Source organism: Panthera tigris, chromosome E2, assembly GCF_018350195.1.
Source record: "Panthera tigris isolate Pti1 chromosome E2, P.tigris_Pti1_mat1.1, whole genome shotgun sequence".
In the NCBI taxonomy this organism is placed as follows: domain Eukaryota; kingdom Metazoa; phylum Chordata; class Mammalia; order Carnivora; family Felidae; genus Panthera; species Panthera tigris.
The window spans coordinates 43,607,315-43,635,064 of NC_056674.1; the positions used below are offsets into that span (position 1 = coordinate 43,607,315).

The following is a 27,750-nucleotide window of genomic DNA, read 5'->3' on the forward strand; positions in this document are numbered from 1 at the left end:
TGCCTCTTGCCTTCTCTCTCTCTCTCTCTCTCTCTCTCTCAAAAAAAAAAAAAAAAAAAAAAGAAAGAAAGAGAAAGAAAGAAAGAAAGAAAGAAAGAGAGAAAGAAATATACCACTGATAAGGAAGGGAGTCATAGCAATTCAATAAAATATTCAAACATTTAAAAAAAAGAGCTATATAACAAATCCTATTGTTGTCTATTTAAGTAATTCTGAGTTTTATGAATATAAAACAGTGCAGAGCAGGAATAACTGGGTGAAAATAGTTAAAAATTATAAAGCACAAAAAGTAGACTCCATCTCTAAATTCTGAAAAAAGGATAAAATTGCTGAAAGATGTTTAAGAGGGTGATAAAATTGCTGCAGTGTTCAGCAGCATGGTTTCTATTCAAAAAGCAAGGACTTAATCATTTTCATCCCCCTTTTCCAATAATAGTTCATCAAGTTGACCAAATTACTGCATTTTAGAAACTTGTAAACTTATCTTTTTAAGTACCTTCGACACCAGTTATCTGCACAGGGGTGGGAGGTAGAGATAAGAATCTCATCCCATTGTTACCTCTGAGTTTGTGGGGTGGACATAATGCTGAGAGATGTGGGCAGGCAAGGTCATGTGCCCATAGAAGCACTTGACCTTGATTGCTGACCCAGAAGCAAGGTGGGGTGTGGGCTGCTACTTCAATGTTGAAAACATCAACTCTATTCATTTGAATGGCTTTTCTATTTACTATATTTTAAGTTATAACAGACTATTATCTCTTCTATAAAAGAAAACTGGAGGGGTGCCTGGCTGGCTCAGTTGGTACAGCATGCAACTCTTGATCTCGGGGTTGTGAGTTCTAGTTGGGTGTAGAGATTACTTAAAAATAAAATCTTAAAAAAAAAAAAAAGAAAGAAAAGGAAAGAAAACCAGAAAAGTCTCTTTTGTCTAGCAACTGCAGATGTTCCCAGAGCTGTTGTCATTTGCCCAGCACTCTCTGTGGCCTTAACCCTATGTCCACCTGTACCCACTTTGCCTACCCTAACCTGGGAATAATCCAGCCTCTCATCTTGTCTGCAGGACTTCAGAGCTATTGAGCTCTACTGGGACAAAAGAAAATTAGTACCACACAGAGATGTGGTTTCCAACTCAAGCCAGCTCTTTGCCAGTCCTTTTATTCACACCTAGCCAGACACTAATGCCATTCCCAGTGGTGGCTTGTTTCCTGCTTGTCTAGCTCTCCTCAAATTGTCCACCCCACTGCTGTCTTTATCTCCAATGACCTTAACTTCTACTGTCCTGGGACAATGAAGCATATCAGGTTCTCAGCTCCTCTCTTTTTTGTTTCTAAAGGATCCACATGGCATTTCTAAGACGAATCCTCCTAGGTGCCCCTGCCCCCCTTGACTCTTCCAGGATCCAGGACAATAAATTACCTTCTTTCTCTGATTTTCTAATCCTTCCTTTGTGTCTGTTTCCTTTCCTCTACCCTGCACACATAATTCTTTCCTATTCTAGGCAGGTGCTCTAACCTTCACTTTCTCTTCTCTGGCAGCTCCCATCCTGCACTTTGTAAATAAACTTCTTGAAAGTAGCCTACATACTGTGCCTCCATTTCCTCAGTTTCTTTTATTCCCCACCAAGTGTAGGTTCTACCCTCATCATTCTACCAAAGTGGCCTTTGCTAAGGTCACCAGCAGCTTCTTAATTGTCAAATTATTAAATGAAATCTTCACTGATGTACCTCTGATATGTGATCAGTTTCTATAACTACCCCCCCCCCTTTTTATTGTTTATTTCTTTTGAGGGAGAGAGAGAGAGAGAGAGAGAGCAGGAAAGGTACAGGAGAGAGGGAGAGGGAGAATCCATATTGTTAGCACAGAGCCCAAAGTGGGGCTTGATCCCACCAACTGTGAGATCATGACCTGAGCCGAAATCAAGAGTCAGGCCATTAATGGAGCCACCAAGGCACACGTATAACTCCTCCTTAAATCTCTGGTTTCTTTGGCATTTCTTGTCCCCTGATGCTTTCTACTGCCTCCTCTGACCTCTCTTCATCTGACCAATCCTTCAATACTTGTGATATTGACCCGTCCTTGACCCAGCTTCTCAACCTTTCTACCTTGGCTTCCTTCCATGAGCTTTTTAGTGACAAGGAGTTTGGGCCAGTGGCTGCCCAGCAGAATTCTGTAGAACTAGATACCATCAGTCTCTTTGATTTCTAACACATAGCCTTGACACAGAGGAGTAAATTTCTAATAATGGAAATTCGCCATTGAACCTTTCGTGGATTGGATGAGGTAGGCCTTCTAAGTGTCTGATATTCAACTATAGGAGGCCATCCCCTTCCCTGCTCAAGGACTCAACCAACATGGGGGACATAAGAGCTGTCACTCCTGAAGGCTGTATGCCCACAGGGCTGCTTCATGTTACAGTCCAGACTCTTCTATGTTGACACATGTAGCTGTAATTCATTCATCTTCATTGCTCTGTGTTATTCCACCATGTGGATATACTGCTATATCTATTCTCCTGATGAACATTAAGATTATTCCTAGCTTTTTATATTCCCACAATGCCCTGTAACACTCTCATATGGGTCCCCTGTACATATGTGCAGAATTTCTCTAGTATGTGTGTATCTTGGATTTTACTAGTGGATGGGATGCGAAGTTGCTTTCCAAAGTTTGTACCAATGTGCACTCCTACTGGTTTGCATAATAGTCCCCAACATTTTAAACCAAAGGTAAAGGTGAAAGCTCCACCTTGACTTTTCCTTGCTCCCAGGCATCTCCCTGCTGCTAGAACATTCCACATGGTTATGTGGGTACCACACCAGACCCTAGTGTCTGCTTTCCATCTTTGCCTGGGCCCTCAGTGGTGTTGGGCTGTCTTCTTGCTTAAGCCCTGCTGGGAGAAGTCCCCATGCTCCACACTGAAGCTATTTCCAACTTTTTCAGGATTAGAACTTTCTCCTATGAGTGCCTGTTGCCAGAACTAGCTTCGTAATTTGTAGGAAGTGGGGCCCCTTGCTTAAAAAGCAGGAATTGTCTTTTTCTTCTTCTCCTTCTCCTCCTCCTTCTTCTCCTTCTCCTTCTCCTTCTCCTTTTCCTTCTTGTCTTGACCTGTAGTGGTGTTTTTATTTTTTTAATTTTTAATTTTTTAAAGTTTATTTATTTATTTTGAGAGAGAGAGAATGAGTGAGTACAAGGGAGGGGCAGAGAGAGAGGGAGGGAGAGAGAAAGAGAATCCCAAGCAGGCTCCTCACTGACAGTGAGGAGCCTGATGTGGGGCTCAAACCCACGAACCGCGAGATCATGACCTGAGCCGAAATCAAAAGTCAGATGCCCAACCAACTGAGCCACCCAGGCGCCCCATGTAGCAGTGTTTTTAATTCGTTGTTTAATGTTGCACTTCCTCAGGCACAAGGGTGACTCACAGTTGCATATGTAGACCCTCACAGTGCCTAGGCCCCTGCCCTGTGATGCGGCACACACACCCAACCATGATCCTCCCTTCCAGGGCTGGTGCGGCCACTGGGTGGGGACAGTGGGCAGACAGCAGAGAACCTGTCCCAGGAAGGGTGGCCACGGGGGAATCGAGGTGCCCTCCCATTGGTGCATGCTCTCTTGTCCCATTGGACTTCGTTTACAAAGCATGAGCTCAAAAATAAAATTATTAAGGACTTTGAGGTAGCCACTATAGAGTATTAAATCCTGAGTGGAGAGCCAAGCACAACTGCACTGTCGCTTATCCATGAAGCCAGCCCTACGTGCCACACCCCTCAGACCCAGCTGCCAAGATCTGCTTGCCTGCCATATTCTGGATTAGCTGGAGAACTCACTGTGAGTGTGTTGAATTTTATTGGCACAGGCATCATGGTTTTTGCAAAAAGATCCCCAAATTGTCAAGTTTGGAGTTTGCATTCTTCCTTTTGCCCCAACGGCTTCAGTCACTTAACTTAATTCTTGTTTTTCTTTGTTTTAATAACGTAACAGTGTTTTTATTCACTAAGGTTAAGTCTTCAAATACCAAAATAATGTTTAAAATTATTTGGGTGTAACTGGATTGCTCAGTCAGTTAAGCATCCAACTCTTGATTTTGGCTGAGGTCATGATCTCACAGTTCATGGGATTGAGCCCTGCATCGGGCTCTGTGCTGGCAGCATGGGGCCTGCTTGGTATTCTCTCCCCCTCTCTCTCTGCCTACCCCCACCTCAAAATAAATAAATAAGCTTTAAAAAATAAATTAAAAAAACTATTTGATGGAAAAGCATGGAAACTCCCTCTAGAGACAAGCCAGCTACAGCTCTATTTGGCTAATACAATGTGTGGCTCTTTGTCTAATCTTGTGAAATACAAAGTCGACATGATAATCACCAGTAAAAGTAAGGCAATTTTGATTAACACAACTATACTCCACCAGAAATAATAATAAGGCATGATGAGAAATAGTGTAAAAGCTAGTTTTGCAATATTTCTAAACAAATTTGTTTTTAAAATTGTAAGACTATTTTCTCAACAAATATTGAGAATAGAAATATTAATTTCATATTCTGTTCAATATGAGTATAAGGCATTCTCAACGTGATCTAAAATTGGATTTAGGTCAGAATAGAAAATTTGAAGAGTTATTTGGGCAGGGTGCCTGGGTGGCTCAGTCGGTTAAACATCGGACTCTTGATCTCAGGTCAGGACATGATCTCACAGTTTGTGAGTTGAGCCCCATGTCAGTCTCTGCTGGGATTCTGTCTCTCCTTCTCTTTTCCCCTCCCCTGCTTGTTCTCTCTCTCTCAATAAAAAATTAAACTTAAGAAAAAGTTATTTGGGCTAACAGTTTTTTGCTATTCCTGTCCACTGAAATTTTCCAAAATACTGGGGTCTTTACAGCTACCAGTAGAGTTTGCTTAAAAAAAAAAAAATGTAAAGGAAGCAACTGGGAACACCCACATGTTTGTTTATTCCTAACGTAGCCACGCATTTTTATAGTCATTTATTAACTGATTCACCCAGAATCTGGGGGTCAGGTTCTGAATTTGTCTTATGATAAACAGAGCAGCAGAGCCGCAGCTCGCCCTGCCTGAGGGAAGGTGGCTGTGAGGTTAGAAGAAAAGCAAGGAGGGAAATTACATTTCTGTGACACTTGTTTAACACATCTCCTTATTTAATCCTCACAACCGAGCCACTTGCAGGTGGAGAAACTGAGGCACAGAGCAGGGCAGTCACTCAGTCGAGGCCCCAGTGTATAGAAGCCCTAGGGGCTGTCAGTTCAAATTACTGTCTCCCTCAAGAACAGCAGGGAGTCTGGCAGTGCTGAGCCCAGTGGTCTGGGGGCAGGAACAGTGTTCTCTGAGTCTGGTTCTCCTTTCTCTGTTCTCCTTTCAGCTAGCCATCCTTGGTCACTTAGGGCCACACGGCTAGAATTGGCTGCTTCCAGAGGAAGGCCCCTGAGTGCTCTGTGCTGGCTGAGCCTTCCACAAGCCACAGAGGTTTAGAGGAAGTTCAGTTTCTCGGATGGGGGGAGGTGAATGGCCCAGACAGCCTTTACCCAGAGCTCAGCCTGTGCAGAGCAAGCCATGCTCAGTGGGCAGGATTGCCCCAGGTAGCCTGACACAGGGCAGAAGGCTTTTACAGATCCGGAACTGAGGCCGGGAGAGAAGTGATCTGCCCAGGATCCTGCAGTAAACTGGCAGAGCCTGGCTTGGTGCTAGGCTGCTCTCCGTCTTCACCTTGGTTAGCCTGTGCCATGCAGCTGCAGGTGGTTGTGGATGGCACTTGTAGGACTGGTGGGTGCTGGCATCGCCTTGTCATTCTCACTTATTAGGAACCTTGGAGCCACATTCTCCTTGGGAGTTGATGACATGTTTCTGAAATCAAATTAACTCTTTGATATCTGAGATCCTGGAATCTGGAATCGTTACATGTCTCATGTTTTGTCCCAACTCTGCTCCGGATTTTGGGTGATGAACAGATGGGATCAGTTAATCTGAAATTCCTCAGGGCAAGATTTACTAACTGTATCTTTGTGACCTGCAGGAAGTAAGGAAATCTTCTGAAGTGCTATACCCATGGTGTGCCATGCCCTGGGGAGAATGTAGCTCAGGCTGTAAGGTGAGCAAGGTAGCAGTCTCTTCAGAGCACCCAACAGGCTTCTTTACCCCAAGTGTGGAGCTGTCTTGGTCACTGTGGCTCTTCTTCCTGCTGGCCTGTCCCATCTGTCTTCTTTGCTTTGCTCGACCTTTAGGGGCCAGCAGTATCTCTGAGATGCCTTGGGACAAGAGCACAGAAAGCCCAGATGAGAAAGATGCCCAATTTGATAGTTGTCCCCAGCTGAGTTCCCTGCAGTCTCTTAGGTTCCTGGCCTCAAGCCCCACTTAGTGACTCTTGACACCTCTCACCTCAACTCCTGGGGTCTCCAGGAGGCTTCCCAAATTCAGTCATGAGTGCCCCCCAACTCTGTCTCTTGAATCTTGAGGTAGACCTGCCTCCAGCCCATGCCTGTTCAGGTGTCCTTGGTCCCCTCCCCATTCAGCTCCTGAGTGACCCCTAATTTCGTAACAGAAGTCCCTGTACTTTGCTCTCTTCCCTAGAGCCACACCATCATTGATCTTTCTTGACCAACTCCCATCAACTAGAGTTAAGAAAGCCTTGTGGGGCACAACCAGCTACTTTGATAGTTTGGCAGGTGAGTGTGGGGTGGGAGTTAGAGCTGCATCAGATAGGAGCCATAATAGCAGGAGGATGAAGAGGGTGGGTGAACTGGGGCTACCCAGGAGGCAGGCCATGGAAGTCCAAGTCTGATGTGTAGTTCACAAGGCAAGCTCTAATTGGGCACAGCCAAGAAGCCAAAGTCTAGGGAAGGGGGATGGGAGGCAAGTGGTGAGTGAAAAGGAGAGCCTGGAGGCCAGTTGCAGCAATTAAGGGTTTCTGGTTCTCGTGCATCTCAGCAGAAAATGTGTGGGAGATGTAGCCATGGTCTATAGTCCTGACTATCGTGTGCTGCTTGCATTGTCAGGCCCACCTTCTGAACTTCTCTGCTCACTTGTGTACTCCTCATTACATCCCTGAAAGCCCAGCCTTTGCTCCCAGCCCACATTGCTGGACCTCTGGCCCAAGGCTAGTACAGGAGCTGCCCTGCTAAGGCCAAGAGCAGCACATCAAGCCTTCGGGAGAAGCTCTGGTGGGGGCCCTCACTCTCTTTAGACTCCCTTGGCACCCAGCCAGCCTTGGCCACTTGCTAAATCCTACCAGAATTCACACACTCACTCACTCACTCACTCACTCACTCACTCACAGATATACTCCCTATACACATCTCTTTGCTTTTGGCTGAGGTGTTGACTGCTTCTTCCTGTATCTGGCCTTGCCCTATCCTGTCCTGAGTTCTTTCTCCCTTCACTCAGGGATGGGATTTTGGAGTTCTACCTGGGCTGCTTCTGGTATCCAACCTGGTCAGCCCTGTTCTTGCTTCATGACCTCTCAGGGCTAATGTTACAGGGCTGAGGCTGTGAGAACCATGAGGGCAGGGGCCTCATCCATCTGAATGAGGCTGAATCCACAGTAACATCACATAGTAAGGGCCCAGTAAATATTTGATCAGGGGCCTGAGTTCCTAATCAGGTCAGGTCCCTGATGCCCCCTCCACCCTGTGCTGCATAGATGTACATCTGTGTGTGGTACACATTAAAGGCCAGGTACTGGGGCACTGAGACAGATAGCAGAGCTCTGTGTCCTTCCACACATGACTACAGTTGGCTTTAGTGCCCTCTTGTTCACACCCTTATTTCTCTGAATGCCAGCAGGGACCAAAGCTCTCCTGGGAAGACTGTATTCTGTTACAACACAAATGGGAAATGTGCTGTGCCAATGTGAGCCCTGGACAAGTGCTTGGTTAGAAGAGAGGCCTTCTAGTTTTGCCTTGCCTATTGGGATGGCCATTCTGGGCACATGATTTTAATTAAAATTCATCAGACTTTGCCTGGTTATCTGGCCAGGTGGTGAGTTGTTAGCTAGTGTCTCTTGGGTGAGAGATCTAGAAAGCAAGCTTTCCCCGCCATTTGGATGGCTGAGCTCAGTCAGGAATGTGTGGGAGGATGGGGAGTGATCCCAGGTTCTGAGCCTACAGAGACAGTGAGCTGAGGAGAGAACATGGATGTGGGCCTGAGCCAGACAACAGAGCAAGGCCTGTGGCATCCACAAAGGTCACTGGAGCACTGATAGTGACCCAGAGAGAAAGCTCAGACTGTCTGCCATGCACAGCCCCTTGTCCCTGCAGCCTGGCCCTTGTCACAATCAAGGTGAACTTCCTAAGGAAATGGAACCACATTAGAACCCAGCGGGGAGAGGATGACTGTCACTGGAAGAGTCACCCTGCTTCTCAGGCATGCCTGAAAATCTACCTGTAGGCAGTTTCTGGAAACCAGATCATTTTGTGGATGCTGGTGATAGAGTGTGTGATTTAAAGGAACACCCAGAACGCCTGTCCATCAGGTGTCTAATTCCTTTGTCATTGTAATGTTGTGATATAATAAGAAATAGATATTTGGTCTTTGTCACTGGTTCCTAGCACAGAGCTTCTCAAATCCTTGCAGCTTCCTGAGTGATAGAGGTGAGAGGGGTATTTTTTGTTACTCCTATAAGCCCTTGCAACCATATCTGAATTTATGTTGATGAGATGGTTCTTGGGGAATGGGGGTTGGTTTCCAGAGGAACCAGCATGTGATTAGAGCCTTGGAAACTTCAGTCCCTGTCCTGCACCCTCCCCCATCTCTGGGGAGGAGAAAGCGGCTGGGGATTGACTTAAACATCAACAACCAATGATTTAATCAATTTGTGCCTTTGCAAAGGAGCCTCCATAAAGTCTGTGAATGAAGGGAGGATCAGAGAGCTTCTGGGTTGGTGAACACACTGAGGCGCTAGGAGAGTGGTGCACCCAGAGAGGGCATGGGACCTCCATACCCTTTCCCCAGACCTTGCTCTATGCAACTCTTCCATTTGGCTTTTCCCAAGTTGTGACCTTTATAATACACCGGGAACAGTGAAGTGTTTCCCTGAGTTCTGTGAGCCATGTAGCAAATTATTGAACCTGAAAAGGGGCTCATGGGAACCTTTGATTTATAGCCAAGTTGGACAGAAGTGTGGGTTACCTGGGCACCCACTACTTTCAGTTGGCATCTGAAGTATATGCAATCTTGTGAGCCTGAGCCCTTAACCTGCAGGGTCTGCACTAACTCTGGGTAGTTAGTGTCAGAATTGCCTAAGGTGAGGGGAAAACCCACACATTTGGTATCAGAAGTGTTGTGAGTAGAGGAAACAGTTTTTCCTTTAGTCATGTGAGTAGTAACCCTAACACGTAAGTCCATTTTAAGGTTGGATTTTTTTTAGAAACATTTTTTTTATGTTTATTTATTTTTGAGAGAGAGAGACAGAGCACGAGCAGGGGAGGGGCAGAGAGAGGGGGACATAGAATCCAAAGCAGGCTCCAGGCTCTGAACTGTCAGCACAGAGCCTGACATGGGGTTCAAACCCATGGACCGCGAGATCATGACCCGAGCCGAAGTTGGATGCTTAACCAACTGAGCCACTCAGGTGCCCCTGGTTGGATATTTTTGAATCCAGCTTTCTTTTAGTAAGGCTCATGCTATCAAGGAAAACACACAGAGGTTGAGGGCAGGTCACACATGTTGGCAGGACTGCCAACAGGGTGGAGGATTGCATTCTTAGCCTAGTTGAATGCCATAGAAATTAACTCCCTCGTATAGAGTCAAGTGTTTAGCCCTCAGGAGTCAGTACCTCAAGAGACTTCAATCAGGTCAGCGTAGGAAAGATTGGAATCTAGGTTTAGCCAGTTGCTGCAGGAGCACCTTGCACATAGCTTTGGCTTTCTGGCTCCAGAATTTGACGAGTCACTGTAGGTTATATAATGACCATCTTGTCTGACAGCCCCAACCTGAAGGGTAAGCCTGGGTAGTTCAGTTCCTTCAAGAGCCAAGCATGGCTCAGCACCTCCCCTCTTCCTTATCCAGCTCTGCAGCAATGTTGGGACTATTTCCAGAGTCAGTTGTTGCACATTCCACAAATAAGGCAGGAATGACAGTGGCGTACATGTCCCGTGGTTGGGTAGATTCCTCCAGGAGCCAAATGTAATCACCACTGGCCTTCTGCTGCTGCCCAAGGAGTCTCCTCCATCATATGATGTCACCCTCTTCCTCTACAGGAGACTTGACACAGAAGATACAGCCCTTTCCCTTGAGAACCCTAGAACAAGTGAGAGAGGTATGGATGAGTAGGTGAAGAAGAGTGACTGGTCTCCACCAAGGGGCCAAGTGTGGACACCTTCTTCCCCCTCTTTTGAACAGTTTTATTGAAATATAACTTATGTACAGTAAATTGCATATATTTAAAGCATACAATTTGATGAGTTTGACATGTGTCTATCCCTGTGAAACCATTACCACAGTCAAGACAAGGAATGTATTCATCACTCATTTTCCTGTGCCCCTTTGAAATCCTTCATCCCTGTCTTTCCTGTCCCACTTAGCCAACCACTGATTTGCTATCAGCCACTGTAGATCAGTTCATTTTCTAGATTTGTATATATGTGGAATCATAGTAGGTGCACTTTGTCTGCCTTATTTCATAGCTTCATTATTTTAGTGTTCATCCATGTCATTACATGTATAAATAGTTTCTTTTTATTGCTGTGTAGTGGTCTATTGTGTGGATATACCACAGTTTGTTTATCCATATCCAATTGTGGATGGACAATTGAGTTGTTTCTGGTTTCGGGCTACCACAAATATAACTTCTATGAATGTTCATGTACAAGTGTTTGAGTGAATGTGTGTTTTTATTTTTCTTGGGTAATTACCTAGGAGTGGAATGGCTGTGTCATATGGTGTATGTACATTTTAAATTTTTAAAAAACTGCCAAACTGGGGCACCTGGGTGGATTAGTCAGCTAAGCATCTGAATCTTGGTTTCAGCTCAGATCATGATGTCCCAGTTCGTGGGTTTGAGCCCCATGTCGTGTTCCGAGATGACAGTGTAGAGCCTGCTTGGGATTTTCTCTCTCTCTCTCTCTCTCTTTCAAAATAAATAAATAAACGTAAAAACCTGCCAAACTGTTTTCCAAAGTGGTTGAATCATTTTATATTTCTACCAACAATTTCTATGAGAGTTATAGTTGGCCCATATCCTTGACAACACTTGGTATGATAAGTCTTTTTAATTTTAGCCATTTTAGTGGGTGTGTAGTAGTATCTCATTATGATTTTAATTTACATATCCCTAATAACTATGATGTTGAGCATCTTTCCATGTGTTTACTTGCCATTTATATATTTTCTCTGGTAAAGTGTTTCTTCAAATTTTTTCCCACTTTTAAAGTTGGGGTGTTCATATTAATATAATATATAAAATAATTATAATTTATAGTATATTATATGTTATGATACATTAAAATATGTTGCATATTATAATGTGTTACATATTATATAAAATTATATATATTATAAATATTTATAAACTATCCACCAAAAGGCTTGTATTTCAAATATATATTCAAATATGTTATATTTCCCCCTTGGAGTTTATTGACAAGTTCCGTGATGAAGTGGCACAAGGTAACAACTATGTTGAAATATCAATGAAAAGACTAATGTTTATATTTGTTAATAGATGGATGTATGCTTTGCAAATATTTTCTCCTAGTCTTTGGCTTACCTTTTCATTTTTGTAGCAGTGTATTTTGAAGTACAAAAGTTTAAAATCTCGGTGAAGATTTTTAGATCAATATATTGATTTTTATCTTTTTTTTAATGTTTATTTATTTTTGAGACAGAGAGAGACAGAGCATGAACGGGGGAGGGTCAGAGAGAGAGGGAGACACAGAATCTGAAACAGGCTCCAGGCTGTGAGCTCTCAGCACAGAGCCCGACACAGGGCTCGAACTCACAGACCGTGAGATCATGACCTGAGCCGAAGTCAGATGCTTAACCAACTGAGCCACCCAGGCGCCCCTTGATTTTTATCTTTTAAAGCCTGTACTATTGTGTACTGTGTAGGAAATCTTTGCCAAATCCAAGGCCATCAAGAATTTCTCCTATATTTTATTCTACTCATTTTGTAGTTTTTGTTCTTACCTTTAAGTCAGTGATCCATTTAAAATTTTGTATCTGATGTGAGGTAAGAATCTAGGTTCATTTTCTTTCAAGATTCCTAGTGCTCTGGGTCAGTACTGTCTTCTCCCCACCACACCTCCATCTCTACCTCTTCATGAAGCCACCATCCTGTTCCAGTCTCTGATGTCTCATAAACTATTCAGCCTCTGACTTCTTGCTGGACACTCAAGCACTTGGTGGGGATCGTGCTTTGGATGCTCTGGTGTTTCCCTCTGGCATTGGTCATGGAGGCAAAGACCAGACGACATCCTTTTGAGGCCATTCCGCGCTTGATGGTCATGTGGTTCTGGTGATAATTTGCCTTCCCTGACATCTGTTTCCTGTAGTGACAGCCAAAGGATCTGGAACTCCCCAGTGGGAGAGACAACCACTCTTAGGGTTCTAAAAACCAACTGGAATCTCAATCTGCCTGACATCCTTGTTGGCACTTGCAACAACCCACGTGTATGGAAGGGAGGCAGTCTTTCTGAGTGGGACCAGCTGTTGTTATCATCATACCAGGAGTGAGCAAACTGAGGTTTCATAAGATTCAGTGACCTGTCCAAGATCACTCAACTGGCTCATCACAGAGTGCCTTAATCCCTGGGTCCACAAAGGACCCAGGCTCCCAGGCCAGCAGTTTCCACTCTATAAATGTGGCAAGTTGCATGTGGGATTTTCCTGCCAAAAGGACAAACTAGTCCCGTGTTCTTTTATGGTTTCAAAGAAAAGGAACTTCAATGGGTGAAAGGTTTTAAAGAGCATACTTAAGGTCTTGGGTGTAAGTTGAAGAACTAGGTTTGGGAGAGGCTGGTTTTCCCTTTGTGAGATGGATCTGGGCTTTATTTTTCCTTCTGCCCTTTGTTGGGTTCAGAAAGGAAGTGCTCCTGTAGGGTTCAGGGCTCAGTACATAGTACTGAGACTGTGGAGGAAAGAAAGTAGGGGCTACCTGATGTATATTCCCTTCAGTCCTGCACTCATCAGGCCCTCCACAATGCCTCACTGTCCCCATGAAGACCCAAGTTTCTCAGCCTGATGTCATCAGCCTGGCCCACTTCCAACCTCAGCTTCTTTTACCTGACTCTTTCATCTAGCCTCCGTCCACCCAGACAGGCTGGTGGCCTCAGGGACATCCATACCCTTTACCTGGTGTGCACTTTTCTCATCCCTCAGTTTTGTGTACACGAGTACCCCCTGCACTTGGTCTCTCATGAGCCAGCTTGCATTTCAATTTCTGTCAGCTGGTTGGGCCTGCTCCTGCCTTGGCACCCTCAGATGTACTAACCCTGTGTCCAAGGCTCGGTCTTGCAGAACCTCTTCCCCTGTGGCCTGAAACTGGTAATTAGGCCTCATCCCATTTCCGTCTTCATAGCTTTTCCATGGGACTTATCTCTCCACCTCGATTGTCAGCTCCTTCTGGACACAGACAGGTCTGTACCTTCCTCATTGCATCATAGCCCCTCAGCACCTGGTATCATCCACACAGCACCGTATCTATATGGATTGCTTCAATTGGGTCTGAGTCTTGGCGGAATGGTGGGAGGTTTGCAGTGTATAGTTTTGTTATGAATTCTGGAAAGGAATTCTAAAACTCTGTGTGATGGTACAGAGGTGCATACCACTGTCCAGGCTGGAGACTTGGGGTTAATAGAAGCCAGTGTTCACCTCTGAAGGTGAGAGGGGTAAGAAGGTCCACATAAGACAACTCCTAAATTCAGAACCAGCCTTTAGACCACCCAGGAGTGCCCATGCCCACAGAAACTTCCCTGTTGCTTCACACACAAGGAGAGCATGTGGCTGGGAGGGTTACACAGCACAGGCATGAATGCTGTACATGCCAAGATCCAGGAGAATGTGCCCTGGTCTCCCAAGCTGTGCTTGGGAAGGGGGAAGTTGTTAGATGGGCACAGAGTTTCAGCTTTGTAAGATGTAAAGAAGTTTGGAGATGAATGGTGGTGATGGTTATGTAACAGTGTGAATGTACTTTAATGCCATGGAACTGGACACTTAAAAATGGCTAAGATGGGGGTGCCTGGGTGGCTTAGTCAATTAAGCGTCCAACTTTGGCTCAGGTCAGTGAGTTCAGGCTCCCACGTCCGACTCTGCTGACAGCTCGGAGCCTGGAACCTTCTTCAGATTCTGTCTCCCTCTGTCTCTCTGCCCCTCTCCTACTTGTGCTCTGTCTCTCTCTCTTAAAATCAATATTAAAAAAATTTTTTTAAATGGCTAAGATGGTAAATTTTATGTTATGTGTATTTTACCACAACTGAAACAACAACAACAACAACAACAACAACAACAACAACAACAACCTTGAAAGCTAGCTAGCTTAATGCTTAAGGGCATGGGACCTCTGAGTCAGACAAACAAAGCCAGGTTTGCTGCTTTTATAGTTGGGCAACCTTGGGCAAGTTAGTTCATTTCTCAAAGCCTCAGTTTCCTCATCAATGAAACTGGGATGATGTTAACACCAACTTGTGGAGTAGCTTTGAGGAGTGAATGGAGGTATTGCTGCACCAGGCAGTTGTTAATGCGGTGTCTGAGTCTCTTGCCTCAGGGAGCCCAGCACTGCTGGGGGTTGTGGGAGAGGGCACCGGAAGGGGCAGGCTGTGAAGCCTGGTAGCGTTCAGATGTCTAAAGTGGACAAGTAGTGTGGGGGCTGTGTCAAGAGGCAGTGGGGGTCCCCTGGGGAGGGAGGGTGACTTTCCGCAGCCGTGTGGAGCAGGGAACAAAACCCGGCTCCATTACACACACACACACACACACACACACACACAATGTGATGTTGAATCCTTTATCCTATTTTGTGCTTTTTATTCTTCTTTTTTGTGTTTCTCTTATGGACTGATTTTTTTTTTTTTTTTTTTAGTATTATTACTGTCTTTTTTTCTCCTCTACTAATTAGAAGTTACACATTGTGTTTCTTTTTCTTTTTCCTTTTAGTGGTTACCTTGAAATTACCACATGTATACTTACCAAGGCCTAAAGTTAGCTAGTTACTTTACCTTCCTCTTTGGTAGTGCAGAACTTTAAAGCATCTTAACTCTGTTTTCCCCTTCATTATATGTTTTGTGCTTTAATTCTGTCTTGTTTTGCTATAACCTCACAAGACCTTGTAATTATCATTATAGTATAAGCCAACATTTGTTTAGTTTTACACACATATTTACTACTTTTTTGGCTCTTCACGTCTTCTTATATCTCAGATCTTCCATCTGGGATCATTTTCTTTCTGCCCAACATACATTCTTTACAATATCCTTTAATGAGAGTTCTCCGGTTACACATGCTCTCAGTTTTTGTTTGTCTGAAAATGTGTTTGCTTTGTGGTCATTCATGGAAGATGTTTTCCCTGGTTGAAGAATTCTGGGTTGTCTGGTCCCTTCCACCCCCAGCTTCTACTGTTGCCATTGACAAATGAGCTGTTGGTATATGGTATGCTACTTTTTCTTTGCTATTCTCTCTCTCTCTTCTCTGTCACTGTCTCTGTCTCTTATGTTTGTGTTCTGCAATTTACTATATGTGTTTCTTTATTTTCCTCTTCCTTTTTAAAATCCTGCTTGAATTTTCTTGGTATTCTTATCTCTGAATGGCATCTCTTATCAGTTCTGAAAAATTCTAAGCCAGTATCTCTTCAAGAATTGCCTCTCTCCAGGGGCGCCTGGGTGGCTCAGTTGGTTAAGCTTCTGACTTCCACTCAGGTCATGATCTCCTGACCTGTGAGTTTGAGCCCTGCATCTGGCTCTGTGCTGATGGCTCATAGCCTGGATCCTGCTTTGGATTCTGTGTCTCCCTCTCCCTCTGCCCCTTCCCTGCTCACACTCTGTCTCTCTCTCTCAAAAATAAATAAACATTTTTAAAAAATTAAAAAAAAAAAAAAAAGAATCGCCTCTCCAGTCTCTCTCTCCTTCTAGAGGAGAATCTTAGGCCATTCTTTTCCATGTCTCTGAGCCCTTCCTCTGTATTTTTTTCTTTTTTTAAATGCAAATGTTTATAGCAACATGCTTCTTAATAGCCAAAAAGTAGAAACAACCCAAATGTCCATCAACAGATGAATGGACAAATAAAAATGGCATATCCACACAATGCAACATTACCCAGCCATTGAAGGAATGAAGTATGGCTACAGCTACAACAGGGATCAACTCTGAAAACTCTATGCCAAGTGAAAGAAACCAGACACAAAAGGCCACTTATTGTATGACTCCATTTATATGAAATATCCAGAATAGGCAAGTCCACAGAGACAATAGACCTGCAGGGTCTGGGGGTAGGAGAGAATGGGGAGTGATTATTAATGGTATGGAGTTTCTTTTTCAGATAATGAAAATATTCTAAAATTAGGTAGTGGTGGTGGTTGCATAACTCTGTTAATACACTAAAGACTACTAAATTATATATTTTATTTATTTAATTTTTAAAAAAGTTTATTTATTTTTGAGAGAGAGATAGAGTGCAAGTGCGGAAGGGGCAGAGAGAGAGGGAGATACAAGAATCCGAAACAGGCTCCAGGCTCTGAGCTGTAAGCATAGAGATACGGGGCTCCAACCCATGAACCGTGAGATCATGACCTGAGCCAAAGTCAGACACTTAACCAACTGAGCCACCCAGGTGCCTCTAAATTGTACATTTTAAAGGGATGAATTTTGCAGTATGTGGATTCCATATTTTCTGTCTTTTGGTCTCTCTCTGCTCATTCCTCTTGCTTTCTTTCTCATCCATCTGCCAGTTTGCAAATGGCCCCTTTAGCTAAATCTAATCTTCCACTGCATTTTAAAATTACAGTTATAATATTTTCGTTTCTGGAAGTTCTGTTTGCTTCTTTCTCAGATCTGTTAGGTCATTCTTTATAATTTCCTGTTTTTTGCAGATATTTCCAAACTTGTCCTCTATTTCATTAAACATATTAAATATGGTTGGTTTATAATCTGTGCTTGGCAATCCTGTCATTTGAAGGTGTAGGTTCATGTGGGCTATGTGCTGTCTCTTCTGGTTCTTGTTCATTGTTTCCTCGTGTGCTTGGTTATTTCTAGCTTGTGTACCACTCAGTATATTGGAAAATTTATTAGTGGGTATTTGTTGAGGCTTAGGATGAAGATGCCTTCCCCCAGGTAAGATTTACACATCCTTCTGCCAGGTGCCCCACAGTATTAGCAGTGCAGGAGTACTTTGAACTAAATTCATGACTTTGGGTTTTTTGAACCATCCCAATGATGTGAATTTGGGCTGCTACTCTGTGTGAAAGTCAGCTGATGGTGTAACTTCTCAGGAACAGCCCCTTCCCCTTCTTTTTCATTCCCTGGGTACCAGTTTAATCTGGGAGTGTCTTTTGGTAGATTCCTTACTTGGGTCAGGTCCTGAGTTTTGACATTTACCCACATTGCCCTTCAAGGCCATTAAAATTGATATTCAGATATGCCTATATTAGCAGAGAGCCAGAAGGACTTCAGTTTTCCTCACTTCTCTAGGTTTTTGCCTCTCCTTCCATTTTGACCATATTCTTTTTTCTTTCTCCAGTTCTTCATTGTTCTCAAGAAGGCATTTTTCATGTTTCAGCCAGCAGTTTTTGTTATTTTCAGCAACTATATTTCCTAAAACAGAAGTTGGCAGATCTTCTCATGCTATTTGACCTTACATAAGTCACTTCACTTCTCAGGAGAGGCGCCTGACCAGCAGCTCTAGTGCTGGGGAGCATGAAGAGCCTCTCAGGAAGTCTGGACCATGGCCTCAGTAGTATCTCTGGAAGTGCCATTAGGCCTATTAGGGTATTGGACTGCAGATGGTTTGGGGTGCCTTGGCTTACGAGCTGAACTTCTGGGAAAATCACTCCCCCTGGGTCTAGAAGGCTACTGGTGAGTGTCCCTTCCCAGAGGAACCGGCTTCCTGGGGCCCGGAGGCCAGGAGTGTCCATCCCCATCATGGGAAGCTGCAACAAGAGACTCCCCTGGGGGCTAAGCAGGCTTTTCCTAGAGTCAATTCTGACCTTTCTTCCCACTCCATTACAGCCCCCCACCTGGCCACCCCTGCCAGCCCAGCTCACAACAGTTCTCCCTGACACCAGAGGGTTTTCTGTTTCCAAGGTCACAGACCTATTTTCTGTGGATAACGTTTTCTTCTTTTTTTTTTTTATCATTCTTTTTAATGTTTATTTATTTTTGAGAGACAGAGAGAGAGACAGAGCTTGAGCAGGGGAGTGGCAGAGAGAGAGGGAGGCACAGAGTCTGAAGCAGTCGTCAGGCTCCGAGCTGCCTGCACAGAGCCTGATGTGGGGCTTGAACCCACAAACAGTGAGATCATGACCCAAGCTGAAGTCATACGCTTAACTGACTGAGCCACCCAGAAGCCCCAATAACATTTTCTTCTTAATAAGAGCTCCCAAAAGGGGCGCCTGGGTGGCTCAGTTGGTTGAGCATATGACTCTTCATTTTGGCTCAAGTTGTGATCCCAGGGTCATGGGATCAAACCCCACGTCGAGCCCTATGTCAGGCTCTGTGCTGAGTGTGGAGCCTGCTTAAGACACTCTCTCTCTCTCTCTCTCTCTCTCTCTCTCTCTCTCTGTCTCTCTCCCTCTCCCTCTCCCTCAGCCCCTCTCCCTCACTCGCATGCACTCTCTCTAAAAAAAATAATAATAATAAAAATTAGAAAAAATAAGAGCTACCAAAACTCAGATGACACTGCAGTATCCTGTCCCTTCAGACCATTTGGTGTTGGTTAGGGAACCCCCTGTCCTTTCCTGAGCTTAACCTCAGTCATTCCTGTCCCTATGGCCCTTATATCAGTTCCCTGGGAGGTGAGGTCTGGACACGTCCACTCTGACAATGTGTATTGCACGGTCCCTGCCTAGAGAGACCTTTCTAGATTTCCATCGGGTGGGGTAGGCAGCAGTTTGGAAATCATTGCACTGGCTATAGAGCAGCCCAGGTCTGGAAGAAAGAGCAGTTCTATGATCCAAAATCATTATAGACTACATTGTATAATGCAACCACTTTCTTATCAAATGCGGCACTTTATGCCGTTTTACTCATATGAATGTATAAAATAGACAGCTCTTTAAATAAGCTCAAACAGCTTAAAAAAAAAAAAAGAAGGTGCATGCCCTTACAAAATAGAATATGAGATTCAAATGCAGATAAAATACATCAATTAAGGAGCCCTAGTCAGTCCCTGGACTGCCGCAGTTTATACCCTTTAGAGAAAACAACTGTTCTCCAAAGGTTCAGCTACATCCTAATTATCCAGTGGGGAATCGGTGTGTCTTTGGAAGAAAACATTAACAAGGGCTTTTAGCATTAGCAATCTCCAAGAAATTCTCTGCAGAGACAGAGGGGGGAGAATTAGGCCAGTGCCAGACTCAGGCGCACATTCCTGTATCAAGAGGCCAATATTACTGCATCTTTTTTTTTTTTTTTAATTTGGGGAATTTCTCTGGAATTCTTTGAATAGCACAGTTTGTACTTCTTTTAAGGCACATCTTATCTCATATCTTAAGACATTTCTCTCAGATTTGCTCATCTTGTTTTCTTGGCCTGGGCTTCCCTTTCACCCTTTATCCGTCTGGCAAACCTCTTTTTATTACTCGGAGACTGTTGAAACAGCCCCTCCCCACAAAGCCTTCCCTGACCCTTGACACTCCCGGTAGAAAGACTAGCTCATCTAATTCTGCTGGAGAGTGAGATATGAATGATAATGACATAATCCAGATGCCGTTCCCACTTTGCTCCCGCTACACCTGCTCTGGAACATCTTTGATCAGTTCATAGAGCACTCTGAATTGTGTTGTGTGGCCACTGTGCTGTGAGCCCTTTGCCCTTGCCCTCACTTTTGACATCCCTAAGCACTCTCACTGGACCTGGCTCTCAGGCTGTGAGGGTCAGTGAGTGTCTGAGTGCTGGCTGCAAGCCTCTATCTGGTAAGGTATTCATCTCTCTTCTTTGAGATACCTAGCACAGTGCTCCACATGCAGCAGGAACCTAAGAACATTTGTGGATTGAAAGAAAAGAAGTGAATTACAGACGCTTTGCCATCGAAGATGCCGAGGTGCCAAGAGTCTTAGCAACTTTTCTAAGCTAGAGTGTGTAGGCTTAAGAATGAGTTTGTAGGATCTCACTTTGGGATGCCAGCTTGACAAATTTTCAAACAATGTGACATTAGAAGGCCCATCTCCAAGAGAGGTGCCACAAGATACCTTCTAAGAGAGGCTGACCTTTAATGAGCCCTTTGGTGGGAAGCCTTACTTAACCAGCTTGGATGGGACCCAAGAGCAACAAGGTCATGGCTGGTTCTGCTCAAGAGTAAATAATGGGATCGGCCCCGGTGGTATCACTTGTATTTTGAAAGAAGAATTTCACTTATGATTATCTGCCTGTGGCATCAGAAAATAGTTTGATGATCATTGGACAAATGATGCATTTCTGACTTGGGCCCAGACTTGTTACCCCGGGGCAGTGCCTCTGGCTCTTGGCTGTCCCTCCTCCTGAGTGTGCTCCAGTGGTGCAGGGACTTTCAGCCCCTGGCACACACATGTGTCTCTAGTTACCAATCTAGATGCTTGTGGGAATACCCATCATTGCTGGGTATTTATTCTCCCAGATTTGATCCCGAAGACTGATTTCCTCTGGGCCGACTGTACTAGTCCCTGGCACTGTTCCCTGATTGATCAGGAAGAGTGGGAGCTCTCTTCCACCTGTGTAGCCCAGCTCCTAATAGGTTACAGCTGAATGGGAATGCCAAGGCTGCAGGGCTAAATGGAGAAAGGGTTGCCCCCACACAGTCATCCAGTCAGAAGGCTGCGTAGGACCCCCGAACCCATGGAGGAAGAGGTGGCCAGGACTGCTGGGCAGTTACTCAAGTCATCAGGGCTCATGGGGTTCCTTTTGCAGTGTTTCTCTCTCTTACTGTGTCCAGGAGTCACTGAGGGGCCTGCCGCCCATTCCACCCCTCGGAGCTGTTAGCTGCAGATGGAGTCTCTGGTGCCATTTTTCACCAGGCCTGGGGAATGCAGGCAAACAAACAGTTGTTGGAATTTCCTGATGAGCCTTGGAGCAGAGTCCTCAGCTCCTTGTGTGGGGAGTAAGGGGGCCCACCTTACCCAACCCCACCCACCTGAGGCTCTGGCTGAGTCCTAATAGTATAATCTCTTCTCTTTATAGGGAAGCAGTCTGCCTCTCCTTGGAGGCTGTGCCTTCTGCCCTTCCTGTCTCTTCCCACCTCTTAGCTCCTGTTCTTCTGAATCTCTCATGCCCCACCCCATGCTGACCCACCCCACTTTCTTGGGCATATTAAATTCACTGAATAAAGCCTCACGGATGCTCATGGGCCTGGCACAGACAAGACAGGGATGTATGTGATGCTGTCGCTAGCCTCAAGGAGCCCATAGTCTGCTGGGATGAACGGATGCTAACAGCAAATTGTGTACCTGGACTGTGGAGTACAGAGGAAGTTGCTGTTCACAGTGACCTGCTAGGGCTGGGAAGGCTTCTGTGGAGAGGGCACTACTGAGCAGGGCCTTGACAATGGAGTAGGAGTTTTCTGGGTGGTTGAGGCAGGAGACAGCCCTGCTGGCAGTGGGCACAGCGCGCACAAGTGTAGAATAGCATGGTACATTCAGGGAGCCACAACTGATTCATTGCCACACAAGAGAGATACAAGAGATGAGGCTGGAAAGGGTGACCAGGCTGCTAGAAAGGACTTGCAGACTGAGCTGGGTGCTTCTTATATCCTGAGGGCAACAGAAGACCACAATGGGGATACAGGGAGACTCTGCCCTTTCTTCTTCTTCTTTTTAAATAGCTTTATTGTTATAATTGATGTATATAAACTTTATTAAGATATATTAATATATATGAACTGAACATACTTCAAGTACACAATATAGTGAGTTTTAACACATGTGACCACCTGTAATACCATAACCACAATCAACATAATGAGTATATCCATCACTCCCAAAAGTTTCCTCATGTCCCTTTGTCATCCCTCCCTCCCATCCCCACTCTCTGTAGTCAACCACCCATCTGTTGCCCTGTCACTGTAGATTAGTTTGCATTGTCTGAAATTTACATAAATGAACTCATCTAGTATGTAATATTTTTATTTGTTCTTCTTATCAGTCAGCATCATTGTTTTGAGATTCATCCATATTGTATATATTAACAGTTAATTTCTTTTCATTGCTAAGTAGTATTCTATTGCATGAATGATACAACAGTTTGGCTATCTCTTTACCTATCAATGGACATTTGGGTTGTTTCCACTTTCAGGCTACTACAAATTAAGTTGCTATGGATACTTGTGTACAAGTGTTTGTGTGAATATGTGCTTTTATTTCTCTTGAGTAAATCTCTAGGAATGAAATGGTCATGTCATATGACAGATGTATGGGTTTTTTTTCATATTTTTCTTTTATTTTTCTACCTGAGTACTTCTACCTTTGAAAACCTCCATCTTGTGTGTGTGTGCGTGTACATGCACGCATTTATTTATTTTATTTTATTTTATTTTATTTTATTTCATTTCATTTCATTTCATTTTTTAAATTTACATCCAAATTAGTTAGAATATAGTGCAACAATGATTTCAGGAGTAGATTCCTCAGTGCCCCTTACCCATTTAGCCCATCCCCCCTCCCAACCCCTCCAGTAACCCTCTGTTTGTTCTCCATATTTAAGAGTCTCTTATGTTTTGTCCCCCGCCCTGTTTTTATATTATTTTTGTTTCCCTTCCCTTATGTTCATCTGTTTTGTCTCTTAAAGTCCTCATATGAGTGAAGTCATATGATATTTGTCTTTCTCTGACTGATTAATTTCACTTAGCATGATACCCTCCAGTTCCATCCATGTAGTTGCAAATAGCAAGATTTCATTCTTTTTGATTGCCGAGTAATACTCCATTGTATATATGTACCACATTTTCTTTATCCATTCATCCATTGATGGACATTTGGGCTCTTTCCATACTTTGGCTATTGTGGATAGTGCTGCTATAAACATTGGGGTGCATGTGTCCCTTTGAAACAGCACACCTGCATCCCTTGGGTAAATACCTAGTAGTGCAATTGGTGGGTCATAGGGTAGTTCTATTTTTAGTTTTTTGAGGAACCTCCATACTGTTTTCCAGAGTGGCTGCACCAGCTTGTATTCCCATGACAGATATATGTTTAACTTTTATTTTACTTAAATTTTTAAAAAATGTTTATTTATTTTTGAGAGACAGAGACAGAGCGTGAGCAGGGGAGGGGCAGAGAGAGGGAGACAAAGCATCTGAAGCAGGGTCCAGGCTCCGAGCTGTCTGCACAGAGCGCATTGTGGGGCTCGAACCCACAGAACTGTGAGATCATGATCTGAGCTGAAGTCAGCGCTCAACCAACTGAGCCACCCAGGTGCCCCATGTTTAACTTTTAAAGAAATTACCAAACTGTGTTTTATATTCCCATACATATCTTTTTCTGACTGCCTACAGACTGCAGGATGAACCTTCAGAACTGAGTCTCCTTTGGATTTGCCCAGCTAGTGACTACAACTGAAGCCCTGAGACATGCACTCCTTGGGACCAGGAAAGGTAAGAAGGGCATCCTGAAAATCCTTCCTGAAGATGATAAGACTTGGCATCATTTTGAGAGGCTTATTTGTCATTGATACTGCCCCAGGAGCTGGGGGAATTGAGTGGCACCTGAGGGTAATGAACTAAGGACACCTCTGGCTCAGAACTTGAGAAAATCCCTCTGGACCCAAAGAGGCCACAAGCCCACAGATTAAAGCCCAAATTCTACAGAAATGAATTTTTGTATAAATAAATGATTTTAGCTTATGTCGGATTGGGGCCCCAACCACTTGTGGGAGTGGCCGTGGTCTCTGGGTCAGAGCCCTGTTCTAGGGAGGTGGCATCCCAGCCACACTGTTCTAGGAAGAGCCATAAAACTGAGGGTTCCAGAGCTCTGCAGACCTCCCAGGTGAAGGTTGCTAATCTAGGTACATTCCCCACAGATATGAGCTGCGGAGCAGTATCAAAGAGTAGAGAGCAAGACCAAGTCTGTGTCCTTCTGGCCACTGCTGGGGCCTGGCTTTTTTGGATGCTTATGTCTGTAGGGTGTGAGCCCTGCCAGAGTTTTGAGTGTGCTGTTCATTCATTCACATTCATTACTGCCTCTTTGGAAGTAGAGATGACTGAGCCAAGTTGGGGTCACGTTGTGAAATCTTCCAGTCTCTGCCAGACTTTTGGATGGATTTTATGGAAGGGGCATAACCTGGTGATTATATCAGGCTTACGTTTTAGAAAGGGACCCTGGCAGCCAGTGTGGAGGATGGATTTGAGTGTGGCAGACCTCAGGTAGGGAGGTCATTAGGAAGAGGTAAGGGAAGATCTGAGTAGGCAGTGGCAGTGGGAGGACAAGGAACTTGGGACCAATGTGTGGTTGAGAAAGAGAAGAGTCAACACCACCTCACGGCTGTTAGCTCTCTTCTCTCATGACTTTAGTGACATTGCTGTCTCCCAGTTCCCACCAACCACGGACTGCATGAATAATAAATAAGCAGAGGGATGTTTGGAAGGATAGCGTGATGGCTTTGGGGCTCAGGAGTGAGCCAAGACATACATCTCTCCACACATGTTTCCATCACCTCCTGCCTGAGCAGCCATCCTTCAGTGAGGTGAAGATGGGGACTTCAGGTGTCCTCCTGGTCCAGCAGGATGTCACTGACTCATGGCTGACAGCTTTCAGCATAGACTGACTCCTGGAGGCTCAGTTAGTCACCTGGGAAACAAGGGCACTGCAGTCCCTTCTTGTCCTAGATTCCTAAATTAGTGAAGGATTCCCTGGAACCAAAGCTTTAAACCTCTAGGAAGGGAAGACCTCAGTTTCTCATGAAAACCCCATCCTTGGGGGTAGGAGGGGAGGGCAAGGCAAGCCAGATCCTGGTAGGAAGGTCAAAGGTCTCAGCTTGATGCCTGTTAAGGAGTTGGGTCACAGCCGTGATCGCTGAGTGTTAATGTCATGTGATCTTTGTCTGGTTAATCACAGTGAGTACAGCACTGTCCAGACACATTTCTGTTGTTTTTTTTTAATGTTTATTTATTTATTTTGAGAGAGAGAGAGAGAGAGAGAGAGAGAGCATGCAAGTGGGAGAAGGGCAGAGGGAGAGAAAGAGAGAGAGAATCCTAAGCAGGCCCCATGCTGTCAACACAGAGCATGATGTGGAACTCAATCCCACAACTGTGGGATCATGCCCTGAGTCAAAATCAAGAGTCAGATGCTCAGCTGACTGAGACACCCAGGTGCCCTGCTTTTCTGTGGTTTTTAATGGCTTCGTGAAAGCTCCATCCACAGGGGACCGCAGAATGGCATTCACCATAACCAGAGTTCATCCCCAAAATAGTGTGCAGGGGCAGAGGGGGAAGGATGGAGGGGCTGTGGGCACAGGCCACTGGACTTGCATGATGTGGAGGAAAGAGCACTGTTGACATGTAGGAAAAGCCTAGCATCCTGGGTTCCAATCCCCTGTGCCCCCTCCCCTGGGCGACCACAAGAGAGAATCACTCCACCTGTCTGAGCTGATCTGGACTCTGATCTCATGGTCTGCATGTTGACATCTATGTCTGCATTCCCTCATCTTCAATCTGGGCCCCAAGAGGGTCGAGGTACCAGGTTTGAAAAGACAGATCATAGATGTTCACTCCTGCTTCTGCTCAGGCTGCAACTTGTTGGGAGTTGATGCCAAGTGTTGAAAGTGAGTGAATTGCTATATTTCTAAATCTGGGGCCCGGGCATTAGCTCTCAGCCTAGGTTCAGGGTTTTGATTTGGTCATGAGGAACATGATTGTGTGGTCATCTGCTTCTGGCCTGGGGGGTGCTCACAAACCTTTTGAATCACCTGGAATTTCACTCTTAGTGTTTCAGAGCTGGGAGAGCACCGAGTGGCTTCCCCTCAACCCTTTGCTGTGAGAGGAAATAGAAGCCCTGAGAAGGTGGAAGAGCAGCTGAGGCCGAGCAGCAGAAATGGCCAAGCTTGTCCACTTGGGCTCTGAGGGGGTCTGGGGGACCTCAGTGCTTGGTGTTCTGGGCTGCTGTACAGGAGGCACCCAGTGGTCATGGACTCGGAACAGCCTTGGCCCTGTTCCCTGCCCTGTGGCACCGCCAACAGGGCCCTCCTGCCCTTGTCTGTTGAACCTTTTAGAGAAGGGAGCCTGCCTGGTCATGCCTAGTTGGTGAATGTGACCTTCCTGTCCGCCAGGCTATATTGCAGCAATAATAGCAGCAGGAGGGGGGAAAGTGGTCCAGGTACAGACAATGGAGGTGAGGAACCCAAGGGTGGGGAGGGGACGGCAGAGGCCCAGTGCTAGAAGATAAGGCTTATGATGAGCTGGGTGGTGCCTGGCACACAGAGGAGGTAGCCCAGTTGTTGTTATTCTCAGTCCAGGGTACTCGCCTGGATTTGATGGTAAAAGTCAGAGCCAGGGACCAAATGGTGATGCCAGCCTGAGAAACCCTGGGAAGGAGGCCTGGTGATGAGGTGTTTGGCCCCAGGCCAGATGGTACAGGCTGGGCATCCCTGGACCCAGGGCATGGATTCCTGCCAGTGACTCAGAAACTTTGGAGCAGAGGGGCAACCTGTAAATCTCCATGGCTCTGCCAGGAGGCCTACCTGGGGCAGCTGTCTCAGGTGAGTGGGGAGGAATGCGGAAGGACTGGGTGGGCCATGGTCTGAGAAGAGAGGCCGTGATCTTTGTGCTATATTTGTGCCACAAACACTCCCCCAGGCCTCCTAGTGCCACCTGGGAGCTGCAGATGTGGGGTGTATAGTTCAAGTGGCATGAGTCACCTCCACCTCCTTCTTCTGGGCTTTTCTCTTTATCCTCCATGCCCTGCCTTTTCAAGAGAGAGGAGATGCCCCTGGCTGCTTGCTGCATGAGTGATGGAAAGGGAGGAGCAGATGGCCACACAGAGGTCCCTCAGCTCCCAGGCCTTGCACCCACAAGCATGGGCGGGGGGAGGATGACCCAGGGCTCTAGCATATCTGGATTGGGGCATGGTGGGGGAAAGGAAGAGGCTGGATGAGCTTCTGACCCTGGCTTCTTGATGGTCACTGAGCACTTCCAGAGTTAAACCTCAGATCCTTCAGATGTGGACAGACACTACCCTTTCCCTCTCCCCTCATGCCCTTATATTCCCAGCAATGCTCTTACTCCTGGCTCTTTGCCCATCCTTTCCTCCTTCTTCCAAACCTTCCCTGCCCCCTGGCCCAGCTCAGTCCTCTTCCTAACCTGCTGCACCAGGCCTCGCAGACTTCCTGCCTTTATCTGTTCCCATCTGTACCAGTCTCAGATAGGGTAGGGAGCTGATGGAGGAGGCATCCAGGGAAGGAAGGCAGGAGGAGAGCAAGACACAGCCAGCTCATCTACAGCCAAGCAGGGGCCTGGAGTAGAGAGCTCCCAAGAAAGAAGGCCTGAGGGGGTAGTCATCTCTCTGAAATCTGTACCATCAGGGGTGAGGAACAGGGATAGACGAACAGTGGGAGCCCTGGTCGGAGGGCCAGGCCGATAGGGACAGGCAGACGCTTCACTGGGAGTACTAGTTGTGGCCATGGTCAGTGGAATATATAGCAAAGTAGAGGAAAGG

The 27,750-nt window shown here is 45.5% G+C and overlaps 1 long non-coding RNA gene across 1 annotated transcript in view; it reads left to right on the forward strand.

The window, feature by feature from the left end:
- The window catches only part of LOC102953037, a 53,114-nt gene that overhangs the window by 15,255 nt on the left and 10,109 nt on the right, over positions 1-27,750 (forward strand). Inside the window, exon 3 of the long non-coding RNA XR_446094.2 lies at positions 23,598-23,696. This is a non-coding gene — a long non-coding RNA (uncharacterized LOC102953037). The remainder of the gene's footprint in view (positions 1-23,597; positions 23,697-27,750) is intronic.